The sequence below is a fragment of the Arachis hypogaea genome, chromosome 5 (genome assembly GCF_003086295.3).
Source record: "Arachis hypogaea cultivar Tifrunner chromosome 5, arahy.Tifrunner.gnm2.J5K5, whole genome shotgun sequence".
Classification (NCBI taxonomy): Eukaryota; Viridiplantae; Streptophyta; class Magnoliopsida; order Fabales; family Fabaceae; genus Arachis; species Arachis hypogaea.
In genome coordinates, this window is record NC_092040.1 from 44446307 (window position 1) to 44456021 (window position 9715).

General features: G+C 41.9%; 1 non-coding gene across 1 annotated transcript; it reads left to right on the forward strand.

The window, feature by feature from the left end:
- Nucleotides 1-8212: 8212 nt before the first annotated feature.
- On the forward strand, nucleotides 8213-8320 carry LOC112804850 (small nucleolar RNA R71). Its single transcript, XR_003203469.1, has one exon. It is a non-coding gene; the product is annotated as a small nucleolar RNA R71 (small nucleolar RNA).
- The last annotated feature ends 1395 nt before the right edge of the window (nucleotides 8321-9715 follow it).

Genomic DNA, 9715 nt, shown 5'->3' on the forward strand with positions numbered 1-9715 from the left:
TCAGAGGTGGAAGCTTTTGCCTTCCCTTTCCTCTTTCTAGAGGTTTCTCTGGCCTTAGGTGCCATAAATGGTTATGGAAAAATAAAAAAGCAATACTTTTACCACACCAAACTTAAAAGGTTTGCTCGTCCTCGAGCAGAAGAAGAAAGAAAGAAGGGGAAGGAAAAGAAAATGAAGGAGATAGAGGGAGAGATAGATTCAGCCAAGGGGGTAGGAGAGGGTTTGTGATGTGTGAAAATGAAGGAGTGAAGAAGGGTATTTATAGGGAAAGAGAGGGGGAGTGGCTGAATGGAATTGGATGGGTTTGGGAGGGAAAACTGTTTGAATTTGAAAAGTGAAGTAGGTGGGGTTTTTGGGGGAAGAGATATGGAGGTGATTGGTGAAGAGAATATAGGGAAGAGGATAGGATTTGATAGCTGAGTGGTGTTTTGGGTAGAGCGTTATAGAGATGTGTGAGGGGGAGAGAGAGAGAGAGAGGTGGGGTAGGTGAGGATCCTGTGGGGTCAATGACTTCTCATCCCTGCTCCATTCAGGTGTGCAAAATGCCCTTAGAGTGCAATTATGGCGTTTAACGCCGGATTGCTGCTTGATTCTGGCGTTAAATGCCAGCTTTTATACATTTTCTGGCACTTAACGCCAAGTTGGTGCTCTGTTCTGGCGTTAAACGCCAGTCTAGTGCCCATGTCTGGCGTTAAACGCCCAGAATGGTGCCAGATTGGGCATTTAACGCCCATTCTGCTACTCTTACTGGCATTTAAATGCCAGTAAGCTTATCCTCCAGGGTGTGCTGTTTTTAATGCTGTTTTTGAATTTTCTTTGATTTTTGCAATTATTTTTGTGACTCCACATGATTATCAACCTAAAGAAAATATAAAATAATCATAGATAAATAAAATTGGGTTGCCTCCCAATAAGCGCTTCTTTAATGTCAATAGCTTGACAGTGGGCTCTCATGGAGCGTCACAGACATTCAGAGCATGGTTGGGGCCTTCCAACACCAAACTTAGAGTTTGGTTGTGTCCTCTCAACACCAAACTTAGAGTTTGGTTGTGGCCTCCTAACACCAAACTTAGAGTTTGGATGGCGGGGCTTTGTTTGACTCTGTATTGAGAGAAGCTTTTCATGCTTCCTATTCATACCCTGGGTCGAGCTGTCCGACCTGGGATGTTCTACAGACAAAGCGACCAACCTCTTCAGGCTAGGACAACCTGGCCTCTTCTTAAAGAGCTTGGCCAAGTCACAGGAAAGCCCAATAAAAGGGCCAGAGGAACACGACCCGAATCCAAGGGCGGCCCAAGCCTATTAAGTTAAAGGCGGTTCCCTTAAAGGTAAGATGACCTCGCTCGAAGATAAAGATAAGATAAGATAACTAACTTATCTTATCTAAGAAGGTCACTCTACGCCATTATAAATACACTGGAGCACCCAGGTATAACTCATACTCTGATACTACTCAATATCTGCTTAATACCCTTGCTAACTTAAGCATCGGAGTCCCTTGCAGGTACCCCCACCCTCCGGGGATGAAGGATCAGCATTATCACCAAGTCTCACACGTCGGACACCGCGACTCCAAACACCCTCGTAAGATCGGACTCAGCAGCTCCGATCAGTATAAAAGATCTCGTTCGAGATCGACCTCTAGTTTCAGGTAACCTTCGGAACATTGGCGCCATTGCCGGGGAACCTGGAAGTCATCCCATTACCAAGGCGGACGACCATGACAACAATCACACCTCAGATCTAGAAGAAAGAACGCCGCACAAAAACGTGAGCACAACACCAAAGGATACTCCTCAAGTCAATGATAAAAACTCCCTAAACGAGGGAGCCCTGGAGGCATTCCAAAGTCAGTTAAAGCAACTCGAGGAAGACGCTCTACGTCAACGAGAGGCCGAAAAGGATCTACAAAGAGAAATAAGACGACGCCAAGAATTGGAGAACAAACTCCTAAAACTTGAGGCCGATGTCAAGACTAAAGCCAGCCATGCCACCCTGGTATGCGAAATTGTGATCAATACTTTTCACAAATCAAATAATCCCCGGTAATGAATCCAAAAACTTGGTGTTCAATACCATGGCATAAACACAACTTTGCACAACTAACCAGCAAGTGTACTGGGTCGTCCAAGTAATAAACCTTACACGAGTAAGGGTCGATCCCACAGAGATTGTTGGTATGAAGCAAGCTATGGTCACCTTGTAAATCTTAGTCAGGCAGACTCAAATGGATATGAATGATGATATACGAATAGAACATAGAGATAAAGATAGAGATACTTATGTAATTCATTGGTAGGAATTTCAGATAAGCGTATGAAGATGCTTGTCCCTTCCGTCTCTCTGCTTTCCTACTGTCTTCATCCAATCCTTCTTACTCCTTTCCATGGCAAGCTTATGCAAGGGTTTCACCGTTGTCAGTGGCTACCTCCCATCCTCTCAGTGGAAGTGTTCAACGCACCCTGTCACGGCACGGCTATCCATCTGTCGGTTCTCGATCAGGCCGGAATAGAATCCAGTGATTCTTTTGCGTCTGTCACTAACGCCCCACCCTCAGGAGTTTGAAGCACGTCACAGTCATTCAGTCATTGAATCCAACTCAGAATACCACAGACAAGGTTAGACCTTCTGGATTCTCTTGAATGCCGCCATCAGTTCTAGCCTATACCACGAAGATTCCGGTTAAAGAATCCAAGAGATATTCACCCAGTCTAAGGTAGAACGGAGGTGGTTGTCAGTCACACGTTCATAGGTGAGAATGATGATGAGTGTCACGGATCATCACATTCATCAAGTTGAAGAACAAGTGATATCTTAGAACAAGAACAAGCAGAATTGAATAGAAGAACAATAGTAATTGCATTAACACTCGAGGTACAGCAGAGCTCCACACCTTAATCTATGGTGTGTAGAAACTCCACCGTTGAAAATACATAAGAACAAGAGTGATCATTGGCTTCGGTCCCAGAGAGGGAACCAGAAGAACCAAGATGAAAATACAATAGTATAATGTCCTACTTATAGAGAACTAGTAGCCTAGGGTGTACAGAGATGAGTAAATGACATAAAAAATCTACTTCCGGGCCGACTTGGTGTGTGCTTGGGCTGAGCAATGAAGCATTTTCGTGTAGAGACTCATCTTGGAGTTAAACGCCAGCTTTTATGCCAGTTTGGGCGTTTAACTCCCATTTTGGTGCCAGTTCCGGCGTTTAACGCTGGGATTTCTGAGGGTGACTTTGTACGCCGGTTTGGGCCATCAAATCTTGGGCAAAGTATGGACTATCATATATTGCTGAAAAGCCCAGGATGTCTACATTCCAACGCCGTTAAGAGCGCGCCAATTGGGCTTCTGTAGCCCCAGAAAATCCACTTCGAGTACAGGGAGGTCAGAATCCAACAGCATCTGCAGTCCTTTTCAGTCTCTGAATCAGATTTTTGCTCAGGTCCCTCAATTTCAGCCAGAAAATACCTGAAATCACAGAAAAACACACAAACTCATAGTAAAGTCCAGAAAAGTGAATTTTAACTAAAAACTAATAAAAATATACTAAAAACTAACTAGATCATACTAAAAACATACTAAAAACAATGCCAAAAAGCGTACAAATTATCCGCTCATCACAACACCAAACTTAAATTGTTGCTTGTCCTCAAGCAACTGAAAACCAAATAAGATAAAAAGAAGAGAATATGCAATGAATTCCAAAAACATCTATGAAGATCAGTATTAATTAGATGAGCGGGGCTTTTAGCCTTTTGCCTCTGAACAGTTTTGGCATCTCACTCTATCCTTTGAAATTCAGAATGATTGGCTTCTTTAGGAACTCAGAATCCAGATAGTGTCATTGATTCTCCTAGTAAAGTATGATGATTCTTGAACATAGCTACTTATTGAGTCTTGGCCGTGGCCCAAAGCACTCTGTCTTCCAGTATTACCACCGGATACATACATGCCACAGACACATAATTGGGTGAACCTTTTCAGATTATGACTCAGCTTTACTAGAGTCCCCAATTAGAGGTGTCCAGGGTTCTTAAGCACAACCTTATTTCTTTTCTTTTTCTTTTTCTCTCTTTTTTTTCGTTTTTCTCTTTTTTTTTCGAATTTTTCTCTTTTTTTTTTCATTTCTTTTTCTTGCTTCAGGAATCATTTTTATGATTTTTCAGATCTTCAGTAACATGTCTCCTTTTTCATCATTCTTTCAAGAGCCAACATTCATGAACCACAAATTCAAAAGACATATGCACTGTTTAAGCATACATTCAGAAAACAAAAGTATTGCCACCACATCAAAATAATCAAACTGTTATAAAATTCAAAATTCATGCAATTCTTTTCTTTTTCAATTAAGAACATTTTTCATTTAAGAAAGGTGATGGATTCATAGGATATTCATAACTTTAAGGCATAGACACTAAGACACTAATGATCACAAGACACAAACATAGACAAACATAAGCACTAAAATTCGAAAAACAGGAAAATAAAGAACAAGGAAATTAAAGAACAGGTCCACCTTAGTGATGGCGGCTCTTTCTTCCTCTTGAAGATCCTATGGAGTGCTTGAGCTCCTCAATGTCTCTTCCTTGTCCTTGTTGCTCCTCTCTCATGATTCTTTGATCTTCTCTAATTTCATGGAGGATAATGGAGTGTTCTTGATGCTCCACCCTTAGTTGTCCCATGTTGGAACTCAATTCTCCTAGGGAGGTGTTTAGTTGCTCCCAATAGTTTTGTGGAGGAAAGTGCATCCCTTGAGGTATCTCAGGGATCTCATGATGAGTGGGGTCTCTTGTGTGCTCCATCCTCTTCTTAGTGATGGGCTTGTCCTCATCAATAGGGATGTCTCCCTCTATGTCAACTCCAACCGAATAACAGAGGTGACAAATGAGATGAGGAAAGGCTAACCTTGCCAAGGTAGAAGACTTTTCTGCCACCTTATAAAGTTCTTGAGATATAACCTCATGAACTTCTATTTCTTCTCCAATCATGATGCTATGAATCATGATAGCCCGGTCTATAGTAACTTCGGACCGGTTGCTAGTGGGAATGATTGAGCATTGGATAAACTCCAACCATCCTCTAGCCACGGGTTTGAGGTCATGCCTTCTCAATTGAACCGGCTTCCCTCTTGAATCTCTCTTCCATTGGGCGCCCTCTTCACAAATAACTGTGAGGACTTGGTCCAACCTTTGATCAAAGTTGACCCTTCTAGTGTAAGGATGTTCATCTCCTTGCATCATGGGCAAATTGAATGCCAACCTTACACTTTCCGGACTAAAATCCAAGTATTTCCCCTGAACCATAGTAAGATAATTCTTTGGATCCGGGTTCACACTTTGATCATGGTTCTTGGTGATCCATGCATTGGCATAGAACTCTTGAACCATTAAGATTCCGACTTGTTGAATGGGGTTAGTAAGAACATCCCAACCTCTTCTTCGGATCTCATGTCGGATCTCCGGATATTCACTCTTTTTGAGTGAAAAAGGGACCTCGGGGATCACCTTCTTCAAGGCCACAACTTCATAGAAGTGGTCTTGATGCACCCTTGAGATGAATCTTTCCATCTCCCATGACCCGGAGGTGGAAGCTTTTGCCTTCCCTTTCCTCTTTCTAGAGGTTTCTCCGGCCTTGGATGCCATAAATGGTTATGGAAAAACAAAAAGCAATGCTTTTACCACACCAAACTTAAAAGTTTTGCTCGTCCTCGAGCAAAAGAAGAAAGAAGAGAGTAGAAGAAGAAGAAATGAGGAAGAAGGGAATGGCTTTGTGTTCGGCCAAAAAGGGGTAGAAGTGGTGTGTAAGTTGGGTGAAAATGAAGGAGTGAAGGAGGTTTTATATAGGGGTGGGGGAAGGGTAGGGTTCGGTCATGTATGGGTGGGTTTGGGAGGGAAAGTGGTTTGAATTTGAATGGTGAGGTAAGTGGGGTTTTATGAAGGATGGATGTGAGTGGTGAAGAGAAAGATGGGATTTGATAGGTGAAGGGTTTTTGGGGAAGAGGTGTTGAGGTGATTGGTGAATGGGTGAAGAAGAGAGAGAGTGTGGTAGGGTAGGTGGGGATCCTGTGGGGCCCACAGATCCTGAGGTGTCAAGGAAAAGTCATCCCTGCACCAAATGGCAAGCAAAATTGCATTTTTAGCCATTTCTGGCGTTAAACGCCGGACTGGTGCCCATTTCTGGCGTTTAACGCCAGCTTCTTGCCCTTTTCTGGCGTTTAACGCCAGTCTGGTGCCCCTTTCTGGCGTTAAACGCCCAGAATAGTGCCAGACTGGGCGTTAAACGCCCAACAGCTAGCCTTACTGGCGTTTAAACGCCAGCACGCTCTCTTCCAGGGTGTGCTGTTTTTCTTTCTGCTTTTCATTCTGTTTTTGCTTTTTTCATTGATTTTGTGACTTCTCATAATCATCAACCTACAAAAGAACATAAAATAACAAAGGAAAAAATTATAAAATATAACATTGGGTTGCCTCCCAACAAGCGCTTCTTTAATGTCAGTAGCTTGACAGAGGACTCTCATGGAGCCTCAGAAATGCTCAGAGCCATGTTGGAACCTCCCAACACCAAACTTAGAGTTTGAATGTGGGGGTTCAACACAAACTTAGAAGTTGGTTGTGGCCTCCCAACACCAAACTTAGAGTTTGACTGTGGGGGCTCTGTTTGGCTCTGTTTTGAGAGAAGCTCTTCATGCTTCCTCTCCATGGTGACAGAGGGATATCCTTGAGCTTCAAACACAAGGGATTCTTCATTCACTTGAATGATCAATTCTCCTCTATCAACATCGATCACAGCCTTTGCTGTGGCTAGGAAGGGTCTGCCAAGGATGATGGATTCATCCATGCACTTCCCAGTCTCTAGGACTATGAAATCAGCAGGGATGTAATGGTCTTCAACTTTTACCAGAACATCCTCTATAAGTCCATAGGCTTGTTTTCTTGAATTGTCTGCCATCTCTAGTGAGATTTTTGCAGCTTGCACCTCAAAGATCCCTAACTTCTCCATTACAGAGAGAGGCATGAGGTTTACACTTGACCCTAAGTCACACAAGGCCTTCTTGAAGGTCATAGTGCCTATGGTACAAGGTATTGAAAACTTCCCAGGATCCTGTCTCTTTTGAGGCAGTTTCTGCCTAGACAAGTCATCCAGTTCTTTGGTGAGCAAAGGGGGTTCATCCTCCCAAGTCTCATTTCCAAATAACTTGTCATTTAGCTTCATGATTGCTCCAAGGTATTTAGCAACTTGCTCTTCAGTGACATACTCATCCTCTTCAGAGGAAGAATACTCATCAGAGCTCATGAATGGCAGAAGTAAACTCAATGGAATCTCTATGGTCTCATTTTGAGCCTCAGATTCCCATGGTTCCTCATTGGGGAACTCATTGGAGGCCAGTGGATGTCCATTGAGGTCTTCCTCAGTGGCGTTCACTGCCTCTCCTTCCTCCCAAAATTCGGCCATGTTGATGGCCTTGCATTCTCCTTTTGGATTTTCTTCTGTATTGCTTGGGAGAGTACTAAGAGGGAGTTCAGTAATTTTCTTGCTCAGCTGACCCACTTGTGCCTCCAAGTTTCTAATGGAGGACCTTGTTTCAGTCATGAAACTTTGAGTGGTTTTGATTAGATCAGAGACCATGGTTGCTAAGTTAGAGGTATCCTGCTTAGAACTCTCTGTCTGTTGCTGAGAAGATGATGGGAAAGGCTTGCTATTGCTAAACCTGTTTCTTCCACCATTATTATTGTTGAAACCTTGTTGAGGTCTCGGTTGATCCTTCCATGAGAAATTTGGATGATTTCTCCATGAAGGGTTATAGGTGTTTCCATAGGGTTCTCCCATGTAATTCACCTCTTCTATTAAAGGGTTCTCAGGATCATAAGCTTCTTCTTCAGATGAAGCTTCCTTAGTACTACTTGGTGCATTTTGCATTCCAGACAGACTTTGAGAAATCATATTGACTTGTTGAGTCAATATTTTATTCTGAGCCAGTATGGCATTCAGAGTGTCAATCTCAAGAACTCCTTTCTTCTGACTAGTCCCATTGTTCACAGGATTTCTTTCAGAAGTGTACATGAATTAGTTATTTGCAACCATTTCAATCAGCTCTTGAGCTTCTGTAGGCATCTTCTTCAGATGAAGAGATCCTCCAGCAGAGCTATCCAAAGACATTTTGGACAGTTCAGAGAGACCATCATAGAAAATACCTATGATGCTCCATTCAGAAAGCATATCAGAAGGACACTTTCTGATTAATTGTTTGTATCTTTCCCAAGCTTCATAGAGGGATTCTCCTTCCTTCTGTCTGAAGGTTTGGACTTCCACTCTAAGCTTACTCAATTTTTGAGGTGGAAAGAACTTTGCCAAGAAGGCATTGACTAGCTTTTCCCAAGAGTCCAGGCTTTCCTTAGGTTGAGAGTCCAACCATGTCCTAGCTCTGTCTCTTACAGCAAAAGGGAATAGCATCAGTCTGTAGACCTCAGGGTCAACCCCATTAGTCTTGACAGTGTCACAGATTTGCAAGAACTCAGCTAAAAACTGATGAGGATCTTCCAATGGAAGTCCATGGAACTTGCAATTCTGTTGCATTAGAGAAACTAATTGAGGCTTAAGCTCAAAGTTGTTTGCTCCAATGGCAGGGATAGAGATGCTTCTCCCATAGAAGTCGGGAGTAGGTGCAGTAAAGTCACCCAGCACCTTCCTTGCATTGTTGGCATTGTTGTTGTTTTCGGCTGCCATGGGTTCTTCTTCTTTGAAGATTTCTGTTAGGTCCTCTACAGAGAGTTGTGCCTTGGCTTCTCTTAGCTTTCGCTTCAAGGTCCTTTCAAGTTCAGGATCAGCCTCAACAAGAATGCTTTTGTCCTTGCTCCTGCTCATAAGAAAGAGAAGAGAACAAGAAAATGTGGAATCCTCTATGTCACAGTATAGAGATTCCTTGAGGTGTCAGAGGAAAAGAAAAATGGAAGGCAAAAGTAGAAAATTCGAACTTATCAAAGAGGATGGAGTTCGAATTTTGCATTAAGGAATAGTGTTAGTCCATGAATAGAAGGATGTGAGAAGAAGGGAAGTAATTTTCGAAAATTAAGTAAAAGATTTTGAAAACATTTTTGAAAAAAAAACTAATTGATAATTTTCGAAAACAAAAGTGGGAAAGAAATCAAGTGATTTTTGAAAAAGATTTTGAAATTAGAAATAAAAAAGATTTGATTGAAAACTATTTTGAAAAAGATGTGGTTAAGAAGATATGATTAGTTTTAAAAAGATGGGATTGAGAAGATATGATTTGAAAAACATTTTAAAAGGATTTGATTTTGAAAATTAATGACTTGGCTAACAAGAAAAGATATGATTCAAACATTAAACCTTTCTCAACAGAAAAGGCAACATACTTGAAATGTTGAATCAAATCATTGATTGATAGCAAGTATTTTTAAAAATAGAAAGAAATTGATCTTGAAAAAGATTTGATTGAAAAGATATGATTTGAAAAAGATTTGATTTTGAAAACTTGAAAAAAATTTGCATTGAAAACAAAATCTTCCCCCCTGTGCCATCCTGGCGTTAAACGCCCAGAATGGTGCACATTCTGGCGTTTAACGCCCAAAATGATATCCTTTTGGGTGTTAAACGCCCAACCAGGTACCCTGGCTGGCGTTTAAACGCCAGTCTGTCCTTCTTCACTGGGCGTTTTGAACGCCCAGCTTTTTCTGTGCAATTCCTCTGCTGTAT